Below are 18,780 nucleotides of genomic sequence, written 5' to 3'. Positions count from 1 at the left end.
ATAATATTCTCTTATAATTGTCTTTCTGTGGTGTTGGATGTGATCTCTCCCCTTTCATATGTGATTTTATCCATTTGAGTCCTTTCTCTTTTATTTTTGATAAATCCGGCTAGGGGTTTATCAATTTTGTTAATTCTTTCAAAGAACCAGCTCTTAGTTTCATTGATCTGTTATATTGTGGGGTTTTTTTGTATTTGTTTCTATACCATTTATTTCTGATGTAATCTTTATTTTTTCTCTTCTGCTCGTTTTAGGTTTTATTTGTTGTTCCTTTTCTAGCTCCTTTAGGTATAAGGTTAGGTTGTGCATTTAAAACCTTTCTTGCTTCTTAAGGTAGGCCTGAATTGCAATATACTTCCTTCTTAGGACTGCCTTTGCTGCATCCCAAAGGGTTTGGACTGTCATGCTTTCATTTTCATTTGCTTCCATGCACTTTTACATTTCCTCTTTAATTTCCTGGTTAACCCATTCATTCTTTAGTAGGATGTTCTTTACTCCAAGTATTTGTAGTCTTTCCAAATTTTTTCTTGTGGTAGGTTTCATAGCGTTGTGGTCTGAAAATATGTGTGATATTATCTCAATCTTTTGGTACTTGTTGATGGCTGATTTGTGACCCAGTATGTGATGTATTGTGGAGAATATTCTGTGTGCACTTGTATTCTGCTGATTTAGGGTGGAATGTTCTGAATATATTTAAGTCCATCCAGTCCAGTGTGTCATTCAAAGTGGTTGTTTCCTTGTTGATTTTCTGCTTAAGTGATCTGTCCATTGCTGTAAGTGGGATGTTAAAGTCCCCTACTATTATTGTATTATTGTCAGTGAGATAAGTTTGTTATTGTTTTATATATTTGGGTTCTTCTAAGTCGGGGGCATAAATATTTATGATTGTTATATCTTCTTGATGGATAGACCCCTAAATTATGATACAATGCCTTCTTCATCTCTTGTTACAGTCTTTGGTTTAAAATCTAGTTTGTCTGACATAAGTATGGCTACTCTGGCGTTCTTTTGGTGTGCATTAGCATGACAGATGTTTCTCCATCCCCTCATTTTCAATCTGCAGTTGTTTTTAGGTCTAAAATAGTCTCTTGTGGGCAGCATATAGATGGATCTTTTTTTTTTTTTTTTTATCCATTCTGATACCCTATGTCTTTTGACTTGAGCATTTAATCCACTTACATTCAGGGTGATTGTTGAAATCTGAGTTTAGTACCTTGTGTTACATATAAAGTTGGTATTTCTGGTGAAGTTCTCTAGTCCTTTCTAGTCTTTGTTGCTTTTGGTCTTTTTTCCCCCCACTGAAAGAGTCTCCCTTAATATTTCATGCAAGGCTGGTTTAGTGGTCACGAACCCCTTTAGTTTTTGTTTGTCTGAGAAACTCTTTATCTCTCCTTTTCTGAACGACAGCCTTGCTGGATAGAGTATTCTTGGCTGCATATTTTTCCCACTCAACATTCCCATGTTGAATATATCCTGCCACTGAATTCTGGCTAGCAAGTTTCTGTGGATGGATCTTCTGCAAGTCTGATGTCTTCCCTTTTAGGTTAAGGACTTTTATTCCTTTGATGCTTTCAAGATTCTTTCCTTATCTGAGTATTTTGTGAATTTGACTATGATATGCCTTGGTGATGGCCAGCTTTTGTTGAATTTAATGGGAGTTCTCTGTGCTTGGATTTTCATGTCTATGTCCTTTCCCAGATTAAGGATGTTTTCAGCTATAATTTGCTCACATAAACCTTCTGTCCCTTTATCTCTCTTCATCTTCTTGGACTCCTATGATATGAATGTTATTCCATTTTAATAAGTCGTTGGTTCTCTAAGTCTGCCTTCATGATCCATGACTTTTGTTTCCCTCTTTTTTTCAGCTTCATTATTTTCCATAATTTTATCTTTTATATCACTGATTCATTCCTCTGATTCATCCATCCTCACTGTAATGGCATCTATTTGGGTTTGCATCTTGGTTATAGCATTTTTAATTTTGGTCTGACTAGATTTTAGCTCTTATATCTCTGCAGTAAGGGAGTCTCTAGTGTCTTCTATGTTTTTTTTTTCAAGTCTAGCTAGAATCCTTATAATTGTTGTTTTAAATTCTAGTTCAGACATCTCACTTATATCCATATTGATTAGATCCCTGGCTGTCGTTTCTTCTTGTTCTTTCTTTTGGAGTGAATTCCTCCATCTTGTCATTTTGGAGGAAAAAATAATAAAATAAAATAAAATAAAAATTTTTTAACTAAAAAAATCAAATAAAGGAAGCTAGATCCTAGGTGTGTTTTGGTCTGCTTGTTAAGAGAAGCTTTATAGAAAAAAAAGAAGAAAAAAAGAGAAAAAATTTAAAATTAAATAAATGAAGTGAAATGAAATAAAACAAGATAAAAAAATTTGCTCTTTCTATATCCAAGAAAAAAACCAAAAACAAAATTAGAAGCAAAAGAAACAAAAAAACACAAAGGAAGCCAGATCCAGTTTTCCCAACAGCTGAAACTTTGCAGCAGTCTATGGTCGTTAGACTAAGCTTGTGGAAGGGATTTGTGCTGGTCTTTTGGGGGAGGGGCCTGCTGCTCTGATTCTCAGGCAGATTGCCCTAGTAGAGATGTGCCTAGAGGGTGCAGGGGGTGGGCATTATGTAACAGCTCTGTTCTCCACTTGATGGCACTATTTAGCTAACTGAGGGTGATCTGTGCTTGTGGGCTAATGGTGAAAATGGCTTCACCCCAGTCTCTAGTCTCTGGAGCAGGAAGTTCATGCTCTCACAGACACATGATCAATCACCCCTCTTGTGTCCCCAGCTTCTGTCAGCTCCCTACCTTCCTCCTGTCTGTGTCTGAGCTATCCCTTACCAGGTGGTGCTGCCCTCCTGAATTTTATCTCAGGATTGGCCATGTTTCAAAGCCCCACACTACAGAGACCCCAATGGCTTGGACCCATGCTCATCCTCTGGGGGAGGGTTTTGCCTTGCTGTGGCTGGTACTGGCTTCTCCCAGAAAATGGTCACCGACCCAGCACTGAGTTTATGGAAAATCAAAACACATGGCCAGTGTCAGGGTTTGCTGCCCTCAGCCAGCATCTTTGTTTCTATATGGGTGAACATAGTGGCTTGATGGTGCCCACCGGGTCTTTTGTCCTTGGAGAGGCTGTATCATCTCTACCAAAGGCACTCCAAGCAGGAGAACCTCTTCTCCCCTTGTGACCCAGGGGATCTTCAGACTGCGCTGCTGGCTTCAGGGTTCCACCTTGCTTCCTCACCAGAGCACCTCCAGGTACTGAGCTCTGAAACTTCAGACTCTGTGCTGTGCCTTTTGTAACAAACTAACAGTAGTAGAACCTTCTTTTTTGCCCTGTCAAATGGTTTTGGGGAACAATTTTCTTGCGCAGAACCTTGCATGTGTTTTCACTCTTTCTCTTTTTCCCTCTAGCTACTTTCAGGGAAAGTGTTATTCCTGCTTGAACTCCATGCACTGCTCACTCTCTGCCTTTCTCTTTCTCTGTTCTGTGCAAAGGGCTCCCTCCCCTCCTCGGCACCTTGGCTCTTCTCTCCCACAATTCACCTCTCCATACCCCGTACCTGCCATGTTCTTTCCCTTAAATTATGCAGATTGTTCTGTTAATCCTCAGATTGATTTCCAGGTGTTCAAAGTGGTTTGATGTTGATCTAGCTGTGTTCCAGGGATGGGATAAGACCAGGGTCCCCTTACTACTCTGCCATCTTAACTCTTCCCTACTATTTCTTCTTGGTTCAGTTTCCGTAGGTTGTATGTTTCTGGGAATTTGTCCATTCCTTTCACATTATCCAATTTAGTGGTGTATAATTGTTCATAATAGTCCTTTATGGTCCTTTTTATTTCTGAGGCATCCATTGTTATGTCTCACCTTTCATTTGTGATTTTATTTGAATCTCTTTTCTCTTTTTTTTTTCTTAGTCTAGCTAAGGGTTTGTCTATTTTGTTTAAAAGACCAACTCTTAGTTTTGTTGATTTTTTTTCCTATTGTTTTTCAATTCTCTAATTTATTTCTGTCTAGTATTTATTATTTCATTCTATCTGTTAACTTGGGCTTATTTGTTGTTCTTCTTGAGGTATAAACTTAGGTTGTTCATTTAGTAACCTTTCTTCTTTTTTAATGTAGGTACTTATTATTATAAACTTCCATTTTTGTACTAGTTTTGCTGCATCTCATAAGTTTTGTTTTGTTGTGTTTTCATTTTTGTTTGTCTCAAGATATCTATTAAATTAACTTTTGATATCCTCTTTGATCCAAAGGTTGTTCAAGAGTGTGTTGTTTAGTTTCCACATATTTGTGAATTTTCCTTTTTTTTTTTTTTTTTTTTTGGCTGCCATTCATTTCTAGTTATTCCATTATAGTCAGAAAAGATATTTTGGGGGGTACCTGGGTGGCTCAGTCGGTTGGGCGTCTAACTTCAGCTCGGGTCATGATCTCGCTGTCTGTGAGTTCAGGCCCTGCATTGGGCTCTGTGGTGACAGTTCAGAGCCTGGAGTCTGCTTCAGATTCTGTGTCTCCCTCTCTCTCTGCCCCTCCCCCACGCATACTCTGTCTCTCTCTCTCTCTGTCAAAAATAAATAAACATTTAAAAAATTTTTTTAAAAAATAAAAGATATTTGGGATAATTTTCATCTTAAATTTTTAAGACTTGTGCTGTGACTTAACATGTGATCTATCCTGGAGAATGCTCCATGTGTGCTTGGGCAGAATATGTGTTCTTCTGTTGTTGGGTGGAACATTCTGTTTCTATTAGGTCCATTTGGTATATAGTGTTGTTCAAATCACCTGTTACTTTTTAAATTGTCTATCTGAATGGTCTATCCATTGTTGAAAATGGTGTACTGAAATCATCTACTAGCCTTATATTACTGTCAATTTCCCTTCAGATCTGTCATTGTTTGCTTTATATATTTAGATGCTCTGATGTTGGGTGTGCATATATTTGTTATTGTATTTTTCTTTTGCATTGGACTTTTATCATTACATAATGACTTTATTTGTCTCTAGAGACAGTTTTTGACTTAAAGTTTATTTTGTCTCAGTATAGCCACCTCTGCTTTCTTTTGGTTTCCATTTGCATGAAGTATCTTTTTCCATCCCTTCGCTTTCAGCCAATGTGTGTCTTTAAATCTAGAGTGAGTATCTTGTAGACATTTTCACAACGGTTCTTGGGTTTTAATTCATTAAGCTGCTGTATCCCTTTTGATTTGGGACTTTAATCCATTTACATTTAAAGTAATTTTTTTAATGTTTATTTATTTTTGAGACAGAGAGAGACAGAGCATGAATGGGGGAGGGTCACAGAGAGAGGGAGACACAGAATCTGAAACAGGCTCCAGGTTCTGCACTGTCAGCACAGAGCCTGACGTGGGGCTTGAACTCATGGACCGCGAGATCATGATCTGAGCCGAAGTTGGACGCTTAACCGACTGAGCCACCCAGGCGCCCCTAAAGTAATTTTTTTTAAATGTTTATTTATTTTGAGGAGAGAAAACATGTGCGTGCAAGCAAGTGGGAGAGGAACAGAGAGAGGGACAGAATCCCAAGCAGGCTCCAAGATGCCAGCCCAGAGCCTGATGCGGGGCTTGAGTTCCTGACATGAGATGATAACCTGAGCCAAAGTCAAGAATCAGGCTCAACTGGCTCAGCCACTCAGGCACTCTTAAAGTAATTATTGATGTGTGAGGACTTACTTTTGCCATTTTGTTAATTTTTTTTCTATTTTGCATTTGCTTTGTCTCTTTGCTCCTCTCTTGCTGTCTTCCTTTGTCTTCTAATGAATTTTTGTAGTGATTTGAAAATCTTTTGTGTATCTATCATAGGTTTTTTTCTTTGTAATTAGTTTGAAGATTGCATAAAGTATCTTTTGGTTATAACCATCTATTTTAGTTTGCATAAACATTAATTTTGATTGCATACAAAAACGCTACATTTTCAATCCCCATCCCCATCTTTATGTCCTTGGAGTCAGCCTTTACTTCTTTTTGTACTGTGTATACATTAACACATTTTTATTTTTTAATCTTTATATTAGTTAAAATAATTTATTATAACCATTACTGTGTTTCATTATTCTTCATTTGTCTATATATGTACCTTTACCAGTTAGATTCATGCTTTTATATGCTTTTGTATTGCTGTTTAGCATGTTTTTTGCTTCAAGTTGAAGAATTCCCTTAAGCATTTCTTGTAAGACAAATATAATAGCAGTTTTTGTCTGGAAAGATGCTACCTCTCCTTCAATTTTAATGGAAAATTCTCCTGGTATAGTATTCTTGGTTGGCAATTTTTTTCTTTCAGTGCTTTGAATATATGGTCCTACTCTCTTCTGGCCTGCAAGGTGTCTGCTGAGAAGTCCACTCAGTCGTAATGCAGTGGGGTGAGGATGCTTTTATATGTGATGAGTCTTTTTTCTCTTGCTGTTTTCAGAATTCTCTCTTTGTCTTATCTTGACATTTTGGATATACAGTATCATGGTGTAGTCTTTTTATAATGATCCTGTTTAGAATCATTTGAAGTTCATGAATCTGGAATCCATTTCCAAAGTGTTGCCTAGCTGGTTAGTCAGTAGAGCATGTGATTCTTGGTCTTAGAATCCATATCCCTCCCAAAATTTGAAAAAATTTAAGCCATTTTCTTTTTTTTTTTTTTTAATTTTTTTTTTGACGTTTATTTGTTTTTGAGACAGAGAGAGACAGAGCATGAACGGGGGAGGGTCAGAGAGAGAGAGGGAGACACAGAATCTGAAACAGGCTCCGGGCTCTGAGCTGTCAGCACAGAGCCCGACGCAGGGCTTGAACTCACGGACCGCAAGATTGTGACCTGAGCTGAAGTCGGCCGCCTAACCGACTGAGCCACCCAGGCGCCCCCAGCCATTTTCTTTAAATGAATTTTTTGCCCCTTTCTCACTCCCTCTTCTCCTGGGACTGCCATAAAAAATATATATATTTATTCATTTGATGGTGTCTTGTAAACCTGATAGGCTTTTCTCACTCTTACTATTTTTTTTCTTTTTCCTCCTCTTACTGGGTAACTTCAAATTATCTGTCTTTGAGTTTGTAGATTCTTTCTCCTCCTTCACTGAATCTGTTGTTGAAGTTTTCTGCTGTATTTTTCATTTTATTCATTGTATTCTTCATATCCAGAATTTCTATTTGGTACTATTTTGTGATTTCTATCTCTTTTGAACTTCTCGTTTTGTTCATGTATTGTTTTTCTGATTTTTTTGAATTTTCTGTGTTTTCCTGTGGCTTGCTGAACTTCTTTAAAACAACTATTTTGAATTGTTTGTAGATATCTATTTCTTTGGGGTTGGCTACTGGAGATTTAGTGTGTTCCTTTTGGTTTTTATTTCCTTGATTATTTTTGTGTTCCTTAGAAGGAACTACAGCCTCGCATTGATGTCTGCACATTTGAAGGAACAGTCACCTCTTCCAGATGTTCTGGACTGGTTTCAGTGGGGGAAAAACTTCTTCACCTTTGCATGGGTGTGAGGATGCCAGCTAGGTAGGGTGTGGCAGCTCTGCTTCAGGGAGCGCAGTGGTGTCGACCCCAAGAAGCTCTGTCAGCTGAGGTCAACATCAGCAAAGAGTGGGGGTTCTCAGTGGCAAAGGTTGTAAGTGTCCACAGCAGTGGTGAGCATTGCTGTTATCCTCCGTGGCAAAGGCTGCTGGGGTCCACTTGCTTAACTTTTCCCCTGCAGGAGGTTGTGACCAAGGGTGTTCCTCTTGGTGCTGAGAGGTACTGGGCTGGGGGAATGGGGTAACATAGGTAAGATGCTTCCTACACTTTCCTATGTAGCCGTCCTCTGTTTTTGTGCTCCATTGAGTTGCTGCTGCTTTTTATTTGTACTCCAGAGGTCTCTCAGAACTATTTTCATGGTGGATGGTTCATAAATCGTTGTTTTTGTAGGGAGACCAGGGCTGGGATCTCCTAATCTGCCATCTTGCTGATCATTAAATGATGTCCCCATTGAAGTTCAAGAAGCATTAATTTAGGCCTTCCCCTTACCTGCCTCTTATCACTCTGCCTAATTTTGAGCTTCCTAGCTAGTGGCAGAGGAGGGTACTGGAAGATGACAGCCTCAAAGTCCAACCAGGATCAATGGGACATATTCACTTATTCATTCCACAAGTATCTTTTCAGATGGGAGACTCATGTCTGTGGTTGCACATACTGTCTACTGCAAAGACTGTCACATCTAAGGAAATGCCATTCCCATCGTACATTTGTGATTTTCTTGCTACAGTTTTCTAGCAGATGGCAGTACAGTATCTTGGTCTAACAAAATCAATACATGTGACAAATTTCAGCCAGGTGGACATAAAGTGTCTTGAGGAAGGGGTAGCATTTTCTATTCAAGTGTGCCCTGTGGGTGAGAGGTCCTCTGAATGAGAGCGAGGACCTGGACCTGGGGGAACAGCTGCAAATCAGAGAAGCCAACTGATTAAAGAAATATTTTTCATTTAATATGATTCTTGTTAGTTTTTGTGCAAAGTAATGCTTTTTAAAATTTAGCATATATGGCATACTTTACTCCCATTGCATAAGACATCACCTATGACTTTACTGTCTAATACTATTACATCTTGTCTTTTTCCCTTCATCTTGGAGCACGATCCCTAATTACAATACTTTCTATGGGGAAAATTTTAGCCACTTTCAAGTTTTGCGCTTTGTGGCATAGTATACAAATACACTTTGTAACAAAAGTGAGAGGAATATGCTTTTTCTGAATATTTCATAATTCCTATCGCCAAGTGCCTTGGACATGGACAGTATAAACTCAATCGATGTTTTTTTTTATATTTTTAATTATTAAAATACAGCTTTCTCTTTTTAAGTTCTTGGCCCCTAATGGGATTCTCCGACCTGGTTGCACGTTGTGGTGCCAAGGTGCCGTGTTGAGTGGTCTGTGAACCAGGATCATAGGCATCACCTGAGCTTGTTAGAAAATCAGACTCTTGGGCTCCACTCCAAACCCACTGGATCCGAATCCTCAGGTGATTCTCGGGCATCTGAGAATCACCGTCCAGGTCTTACTGACTTGGGGAGCAACCTCAGGTCATCTCAACAATTTGAACCAAAGTTTGCTAGGTCATTGGCACCCAGCTCCCTAACACCAGACCACAGCCCCTTTCCAAACACACACCCAGTGCCTCCGAGGGGGTATTCGTATGTGTAGACTCAGCGCTGGGGTGGTGACTTGACTTCTCCCTCAACATCCCCCCAGAATGACCTTTGGTAATGATGGTTATTTTAAAGTTACATCAAAGAGAGTGGGGAGGAATGTATTTGTTCACCTTTGCAATTTCTCACTGGAGATGCTTTTAGTGTAATCTCTGCCTATTTGTTTCCCTTTGTGTTCCTTCCTGTCCCTCACATGCCTCCGATCTTATCTCAGAATCCCAAGAAGAGTCAAGGAGGAGACCCAGCAGCCCAGGGTTAGAAGAAATGATTATGCCCCTGTGTGCAATGATAGATACCACCACAGAAGGCAACATGCCTGCTCTCCCACCCCCTCCCAATGGGATGTGGACATCACTATCCCTCTTGACCATTGTCCCAGTGGCCACTTTGCTACACCTCCAACCTTGCTGATGTGGCTCACCCTGGGCCACTGCTGCCCAAACTCCCCTCTGACCACTGTCCTCATGGTTAGTCCCATCTACTTTGGACCTTGGCCATGACTTTCACTGTTTTAGATTGCTATGTGGAGGTTTCCAAGGTCACTACCTACATTGTGGTTCTTAAGCCAAATGCTTCTGCCCACGTAGTTGCTGGTGTCCTCAGGTAATCCAGGGCAATGCTCTGGGCCACTACTAGGTGTCCCTTTGAACTTTCTGTCTTCCATGCTGGCATCTCCAGTCTTCTCCACGCTGCAGATACATGTCTTCCCAGAAAGGCAAATGGGATAGGACGAGAACTTAAGCAGAAATTAGACAAAGGCAAAGGGTTTGGGAGCAGGGATAATTTCCCTGAGAGTTTCCCAGGAAATGGAGCGTCCTGGTTATACTCAAGCATGGAGCAGATAGCAGACTAGAAAAAGCAGAGAAACAGGAGCTAGAAAATATGGTGTCTTGGGGCGCCCGGGTGGCTCAGTCGGTTAGGTGGCCGACTTTGGCTCAGGTCATGATCTTGCGGTTGGTGAGTTCTAGCCCCGCGTCGGGCTCTGTGCTGACAGCCCAGAGCCTGGAGCCTGCTTCATATTCTGTGTCTCCCTCTCTCTGACCCTCCCCTGTTCATGCTCTGTCTCTCCCTGTCTCAAAAATAAATAAACGTTAAAAAAAAGAAAACATAGTGTCTTGTCCTCGTTCCCTGTGTGACCTGGGGAAAGTCACTCTCAGACTCTCAATTTCCCCCTTTACAAAATGAGGGTAAAAAATATTTGCATAACCCATCTCCAAGCTCTGGTTAAGTTCAATGAAGTAATATTTGGAAAGCGGCTTTGAAATATGTAAGATGTATTCTTGTATAAATAATATACAGCATCATGATAAGAAAAACGGTGACCTGTGCCCAAAATTGGCCTTAGAAATATCACACTTGGCCACCTGATAGGACTCGTGAGTTTTTGCTGTATATTATAAGGTCAAGAGTAAACTTGAAAACCAATAGTACGTTAGAAAGTAATACATAGCTGATACCTTATGGGGGAAACTGAGGACATAGAGAAAGAAAAAGGTATTTATTACGGGGGGGAGAAGCATCCTGTTCTAAAAAATACAATAATAGAATATCCACATTTTATTTTCTCAAACATCTACGCATTTGTTCAAACCCTAAGTGCAGGAGGTTCTTGCATTTCATCATGTACCTTTCAGTCTACATAGATTTGTGGCAAAGTGAGTGCGATATATACAGTATAATGGCTTTGTTGAGTTGGTTACATTAGCCGAAGGCATTTTTCAGTCTGTCATTACAGTTCATTTCCCAACATTTCTTAGCTGTATTGACTCTTTCATCAATTCCTCTTCAGCTCTGCCAGTCACCGTTCCTTTCCTCCGATCCCTTTTCAATTGCCTATCGAAAGCATTCCAAAATAATCACTGTAAAAGTTGGAGAGAGATGATGCACCTCTTTCAGTGGCTATGAACCTTGCAGACTCATTCTCAGCACCTAGAGCACGGAGCGGAAATTCATAACTCGAGAGTGCCTTGGTGCTTAAGCATGCAGAACAGATGTTTCCTTTCCCGAGTTTTCCAATTTATTATACCTGATGTCTCTATCCGTGTGGGGGCTTGCTGCTTTGGGGAACAGGCCTTCCCACTTCCGCCAGCGAGTCGATGTCCGCAAATGGGGGCCATTGAATCAGCTTCTCTTTACCTCCAGAGAGGAGGTTTTCAAATGCTGTTTGTTATCATACAAGCACATGGGAGGGAGGGAAAGGGTCACCCTCCTGTACTCCCCACCTCTGCACATGCCATTCCCCTACCTGGAATGCACTGAGGTGGATTCACCTGCCCCGGCAGGCACAGCCTGCCACATTTCACATTTCACAGGCACAATTTCTCCTCTTTTGTGAAATTGATGAAGGCAACTTGGAGCGATCGCGCTTTCTCCAAAAGGCTCAGCAGTATCTGTTGGTGTCATCATTTTCCGTGTCATCATCAGCAACACAGAAGAGAGAAAGGTGGTGCTGAGCAGGGAAGTAATATTATCTCCACCTCTCCCTGTTGTATAGCAGGTCCCGTGCTCGCAGACACTGTTCTTTTCGCTCGTTGCCACGTCTCACAATGGCTGGAACAGTGCCTTTCGTACGATCGGTGTTTTAAAAAAGATTACTAGGTGACATAAAATAGCCTTCTCACGGGGCGCCTGGGTGGCTCGGTCGGTTGGGCGTCTGACTTCAGCTCAGGTCACGATCTTGCGGTCCATGGGTTCGAGCCCCGCGTCAGGTTCTGGGCTGACGGCTCAGAGCCTGGAGCCTGCTTCCGATTCTGTGTCTCCCTCTCTCTCTGCCCCTCCCCCGTTCGTGCTCTGTCTCTCTCTGTCTCAAAAATAAATAAACGTTAAAAAAAATTAAAAAAAATAGGCTTCTCACTAGCAAACCTAACTTTGCCCTTGCATTAGGGCTAAAAGGGAGGGAGAAGAAGAAATGAAAAAATGGACATCAATCCTGAAAGTTACGGGGGCAAAGGAAGGTGAGGAGAAAAGTTCGCATTGTCAGAATAGCACAAAAAGATGAAGCACATTATCTTCAGGTCTGAAGGTCGAGTTTCTCTTCTGGTCTAGATGTTCACACACCTCGGCTTCTCTTACGTCTCTTTCCTCCCTACAAGGATTCTCCAAACAACCCTGAATAAATCTTCTAATTTCACATACTTAAGAATGTCCAAACCAGTGAATCTCAGCCACGGCCAGTGGAGGGCGGGGTGGGCTTTCCTGAGTGGAAAGCAATTTGTCGGCGATATCAGGGGTTCCAACAATATTCGTACCCATCATCTCAGTAACTCCACTTCCGGTCCATGCTGATGAAAAAAATCCCAAATCTGCACAAAGATGTACGCCCCTAAAGTTTTCACTACAGCTTTGTCTGTCCAGAAATAGGAACAATCCCACAGCAGGGGAAGAGGTGCCTAAATAATAACACAAGCCCCCTGCTGGAATGTTTATTAAAAAGTTATTTTAAATTGTGTTTTATAGGCATTTCAGCCTGTTCTGTTAAAATCGGCACACAATAAAATTGACTTTTTGTGTACACAGTCCTGTGAATTCTGGCATCTATACAGATTGGTGTACCCACCAACAAGATCAAGGTAAGAAACAGTTCCACCCTCCCCAAACACTGCCTTTGCCATTCCTGTGTCGTGCGTCCTGCCCTCACCCCCAAAGTCCTGGCAACCGGGACTCCACGCTCTGAAGCTGTTTTCTGTGCTTACAGTTTTGTCTTTTCAGGAACATTTCAAAGAAATGGAATCATCAGTCATGCGTTGATCTTTGGGGACTGGCTTCTTTTGCTTAGCATGTCTTTGGGGTTCACCAACACCCTCGTGCGTGTCCATAGCTCTTTTCTTTTTCGTTGCTGAGTGGTATTCTGCCGTATGCTGGTTTGGCCATGTACCCACCGCGGGGCATCTGGGTTGTTGCCAGTGTTTGGTGATGCACGGGGCCGCCATACACACTCGTGTGCAGGATTTTGTGCGCCCGTCACTGTTTATTTCCCTAGGAGTAGGATGTCTGGGTCATGTGGTGTTAACCGTATAAGAGATGATCAACCTGTTTTTTCAAAAGCACGAAGGCAAGAGCTTTTGTTATGAATGAGACAGTAGGAAACGAAATTGTATGCACAGCATAAAAATAGGAAGAAGTTGGAAGGAAGTACATCGTACTGGTAGAGAGTGGTTGTGTTGATGTTAAGCCTACTTAAGTCGGCAGGCTTGTCTCTCCTCTTTTCTGTGTAAGCTGTGTGGTTCCTGATGTCTCCAAGACATGAGTAAAAACATCGCGTTGACACACGAATTTGCAATCACTGGAACCCCAGTGCTCAGAGGCCCCACCCCTCTGCTGACTCTACGCATCCAGTCGTGTCCAGAGAAGCCCTTGCTAGTTTTCTCTTGTAAGAGCAGAGCCGCAGAGGCAGAACAGGTCCACGGATCTCTGAAGCTGGTCTGCCTGATGCGCGAGGCTCTGCTCCCTGCCCCTGCGTTGCCCATCGTGCTGTGATTCTTGAAGCTTCTTCAGAACCACACCCTCTGGTGTTCTCTTTCACCTTGGCCACCCGGAGAGCTCCCGCCTCTCCTCTGATGGTTCCTGGTGGCACCCGTCCTGGCGTTGTCCACAGGCACAGGGAGGCGAGGCAGGGGTGGGGAGGGCGCATCCACGACTGCTCCTTCTGACTGCTGTCTCGCTGCCACCGCAGACTGCAGCCTCACCCACGGTGTTTTCTGTCAGGAGCTGATGACTGTCCCCTATTTCGGCCTCCAGGAGAAGCCCAAGGCTACCAAGCAGGTCTGCTTTTGAGTGAGGCCTGCTGTGGGCCCGGGGCAAGTGCCCTGCCACAGGACCCCTCACCCCTGCTGGAATCACCAGACACACTCAGGGTCCAGCAGGTGGCGGCGGCCGGGCACTCGCAGTGCACACAGCAGACCTCCAGGGGGCAGTGTGGCCCTACACCCAGGCTGGTCCGCTCGCGCTTCCCTTCACTCTGTCCTGACCCGGCCAAATCACCCCGCACCAGTGTTTTCCAAGTGCGCACTACCTCCATAATCAGAAAACTAGTAAATCCCTAATACGCTAAAGACAGCAGGGAGCTATTTCAACGTCAAAGTAACCAAAACACTCACTCATGGAAGGCATTGCCTAAAAGGTAAAAATAGCCTCTGTTGACAGTCTACTTTCTAGACCATCACCTTCTCTGTTAACTGTGCTTATGCCTCAGAGCCCGAAGTTGTGTGTCCTTTAGTTAGCTTACGAGATCATATGGTTCTTGGTTTTGATTTCCCGTATTTCAAATAGCGCTGGCCATGTGTTTGTTGGTTTTTAAGATTTTAATTTTTAGTAACCTCTACACCCACCGGTGGGGCTGGAACCCATCGACCCCAAGATCAAGAGTCGCGTGCTCTACCGACCGAGCCAGCCGAGCTCCCCTGACCACTTGTTTTTTCCTAAAATAATTTCAGTAGCATTTGCTAAGTTTCTCAGCGGAAACGGGGTAACTCCTCTTCCCTCTCTGTTGTATGGAAATAGCAGACAACTAATGAGATGGATATTAGTCTTAGTCCATAGAACACCTACATGTAAATGCAAACTGTTCTAGGGGCGCCTGGGTGGCTCAGTCGGTTAAGCATCCGACTCCAACTCAGGTCACGATCTCGCGCTCCGTGAGTTCGAGTCCCGCGTCGGGCTCTGGGCTGATGGCTCAGAGCCTGGAGCCTGCTTCCGATTCTGTGTCTCCCTCTCTCTCTGCCCCTCCCCCGTTCATGCTCTGTCTCTCTCTGTCTCAAAAATAAATAAAACGTTAAAAAAAATTTTTTTTTAAATGCAAACTGTTCTAAGAAGTGAGAAGATGCTGCTGCCAGTTTATACGTCCGAGGGCAGGAGTTTTGCATCTTTTGAGTTGGGCTTTTGGACCTGGGCCAGTACACCCGTTCTCTCTCTCCCTGTGAGGCCCCCTAGTGAGAAGGGGGTGTGCAGACCTGTCCGATGTGTGGCCAGGGAGAAACAATCTGTCCGGATTTATGAGTTGGAAATAAAGATTACCAAGCTGTGCCAGATTCTTAGATGGAAACCTACCCCAGCAGAAGAAAACTTTGCTCATTCACCAAATATCTAGCAAGTGCCCTGTAGTTACCAAACACTATTCCAGCTGCTAGGGATAAAGTAAAAACCCGCATAGACAGAATTCCTTTTCTCACGGAGTTCACATTTTGCGCACAGGGCGGGAGATAGCCACAAGGAAAAATAAGTATAAAGAGGATTATCTTGAGGGTTAAAAGAGGGTAGAGGCTGACTTGTGGGGGCCCCTTTACGCTGGAGGTTTGCAGAAGTCCTCTTTGAGGAATGGTAATGAAGTGGAGATCTCAATGATAAAGAGATGGCCTTGAGAAGATGGGGGTGGGGTTGGGGGAACTGTCTAGAGAAAGGAACACTGGGTATACAAAGGCCAGAACTAACTGAGTGGGTTCAGGAAACAAAAGAAGGCAAGAGTGGCTGGAATAGAGCCGCCAAGGATGAAGATCAAGTCAGGTAAAAGTCTGGTCAAGTTGTAGTCTTGTAGCCCGAGGTAAGGAATTTGAATTTTATTTTACTGCAGTGAAGGATGTGTAAGATTTCAGACAGAGGAGTGAAATGATCTGTACAGGTTTTTATTTTTTATTTTTTATTTAAAAAAAATTTTTTTTTCAACGTTTATTTTTTGGGGGACAGAGAGAGACAGAGCATGAACGGGGGAGGGGCAGAGAGAGAGGGAGACACAGAATCGGAAACAGGCTCCAGGCCCTGAGCCATCAGCCCAAAGCCTGACGCGGGGCTCGAACTCACGGACCGCGAGATCGTGACCTGGCTGAAGTCGGACGCCCAACCGACTGCGCCACCCAGGCGCCCCTGTACAGGTTTTTAAAAATCACTCTGGGGGCGCCTGGGGGGCTCAGTCGGTTAAGCGTCCGACTTTGACTCAGGTCATGATCTCGTGGTTCACGAGTTCAAGCCCCGCGGCAGGCTCTGTGCTGGGGCTCTGTGCTTTGTGCTCTCAGAGCCTGGAGCCTGCTTCGGATTCTGTCTCCCTCTCTCTCTGCCCCTCCCCATCTTGTGCTCTGTCTCTCTCTCTCTCAAAAATAAGTAAAACGTTAAAAAAATAATAAAAAGTATTAAAACCACTCTGACTGCCATGAGGGGCGACAGGGAGCATCTAGGCAGCGGTCACAACCGCCAAGGCCAGAGATCATGAGGGTATAGACCAGGCATGTGGCAGTGGAGATGGGGGGAAGGGGACGGAGTTACTACATCTTCTGGAGATGGAGTTGTTGAGATTAGTTGATTTATCAGACGTACGCCGTGGCGGATGGTGGGTGGAGGGGAGGGGTGTGGTTCCAAGGGCCACTTCTTCCTCTTCTACTTCTCCTAGCTTTTTATTCGGAACAACTAAAAAAGCGGTAGTTGTGGACGGAGGAGAGCATATTGCGGGGAGGAAATTGGTGGTGTTGAAGATGTGGGCCTACGCACCAGGCCCGTGGGGGACTTGAGGCCTGTCCCTCGGCACAGCTGGCTGGGAGGGCAACCTGAGCAAGCGGTCTGGCCCAGAGCTGTATCCGGAAGGGGCGGTCCAGGGCCGGGTTGGAGACCCAAGGTCAGCAACCTGTCGCGCCAACAAAGAAATGTCTGTGCAGGTGATTGATACCTCAGCATTCAGGAGTAGCGTCTCCAAGTGGCTAAGTTCCAAGTACGCAGCCCCCACTCATTTGCTCCCCACTCCTTGGCAGAGCCTTCTGATGTCGTTAAACTACTGAAAAGCTGTATTTTACGTATACTCACGTGAATTGAAAACACACCTGTAATATGGATTCTAAATACTCATTGAAAAATATTTTAATGTTTATTTTTGAGAGAGAGACAGAGCATGAGCAGGGGAGGGGCAGAGAGAGAGAGAGGGAGACACAGGCACCCCTCTAAATATTTATTTCAATATTTCAACATCACCGGAACTTAAATATTCTTAAATATTCTGGGTTTCCATAGAGAGCGCACATGTGTTTAAAAATAAGTCTGAGGGGCGCCTGGGTGGCGCAGTCGGTTAAGCGTCCGACTTCAGCCAGGTCACGATCTCGCGGTCCATGAGTTCGAGCCCCGCGTCGGGCTCTGGGCTGATGGCTCAGAGCCTGGAGCCTGTTTCCGATTCTGTGTCTCCCTCTCTCTCTGCCCCTCCCCCGTTCATGCTCTGTCTCTCTCTGTCCCAAAAATAAATAAACGTTGAAAAAAAAAAATTAAAATAAATAAATAAATAAAAATAAGTCTGAGATGGGGGCGCCTGGGTGGCTCAGTCAGTTGAGTGTCTGACTTCAGCTCACGTCATGATGTCGCAGTTTGTGGGTTCGAGCCCCGCGTCGGGCTCCGTGCTGACGGCCCGGAGCCCACTTTGGATTCTGTGGCTCCCTCTCTCTCTGCCCCTCCGCTGCTCTGTCTCTCTCTCAAAAATAAATAAACATTAAAAAAAAATAATAAAAAATAAAATAATTCTGAGATGAAGGTTAAAAAACGGTAAAGCTGTAAACAGCTCTTAAAGGCATAATATTTTCACTCCTCGATACCTTAAGATGTAAATAAATGCTTTATCTTGTCTGACTCTAAAGCTGGAGGATTTTGAGTATTTTGAAGAGTTTTGAATTGATATGTTTACTCACAGAGATCCTGAGTAATCATAGTCCCTAATCATACTCACCCCTGTTTCATTATTGTGAGTGGTTTTGTTAATCATCAAAAAGATCCTTTTAGGGGCGCCTGGGTGGCGCAGTCGGTTGAGCGCCCGACTTCAGCCAGGTCACGATCTCGCGGTCCGTGAGTTCGAGCCCCGCGTCGGGCTCTGGGCTGATGGCTCAGAGCCTGGAGCCTGTTTCCGATTCTGTGTCTCCCTCTCTCTCTGCCCCTCCCCCGTTCATGCTCTGTCTCTCTCTGTCCCAAAAATAAATAAACGTTGAAAAAAGAAAAAAAGTAAAAAAAAAAAAAGTAAAAAAAAAAAAAAGATCCTTTTAGCAGAAAAGAGCTACCACAGCTTTGGGCTCCTTTTGGGGAATTAGACCTTCCCACTTTGTCAAGCTCTTTCCATATTGGTGTCTGTAGGGAGGGTCTTATTCTCCCAGGAGTCGAGGGGTCTGTAGTTATGCAGCTGAAGGGGTGGGAGGTTCAGGAACATGAGGGTTGGACCCAGCAACCAGAACCTTACAACATATCGGAAATTGCCCCGAGTCAATACCCAGGGGGTGCGTGTCTGGGCTCACCTTCATCTCCTGCTTCTTTCCCCAGGGTTGGCCTGTCATGGGGGAGGGAACTGTGACTGAATGGCGAAATTTGGAAGTATATTCTTAGTCCTACCTTCCGTTTGAGCAGCCTGAGCATGGTGTGAGGAAACCCTTCTTATGAAGTATGCGTTAAGTACAGAACATCGCTGAGAAGCTCTGATCAAGGACCGTCCCATATGACCACGGTCTCCGGGGCTCCCTGCTAACTGGTCCCCGTTAATCTCTCTACCTTTGCTCCCAACCGTTCTCTGTGCCCTAGGCGCTCTGGCCTGCCTCCCTGTTTTTACTCAAAACCAGACATGCTTTACCTTGGGGCCCCTGCATA

At 43.7% G+C, this 18,780-nt stretch overlaps 1 long non-coding RNA gene across 1 annotated transcript in view; it reads left to right on the top strand.

Annotated features, from left to right (window-relative positions):
• The window catches only part of LOC123576391, a 105,366-nt gene that overhangs the window by 74,916 nt on the left and 11,670 nt on the right, over positions 1-18,780 (top strand). Inside the window, exon 5 of the long non-coding RNA XR_006701359.1 lies at positions 12,649-12,761. This is a non-coding gene — a long non-coding RNA (uncharacterized LOC123576391). The remainder of the gene's footprint in view (positions 1-12,648; positions 12,762-18,780) is intronic.

This window comes from Leopardus geoffroyi, chromosome D2 (genome assembly GCF_018350155.1).
Source record: "Leopardus geoffroyi isolate Oge1 chromosome D2, O.geoffroyi_Oge1_pat1.0, whole genome shotgun sequence".
In the NCBI taxonomy this organism is placed as follows: Eukaryota; Metazoa; Chordata; class Mammalia; order Carnivora; family Felidae; genus Leopardus; species Leopardus geoffroyi.
This window is presented reverse-complemented; position numbering and strand designations above follow the sequence as displayed.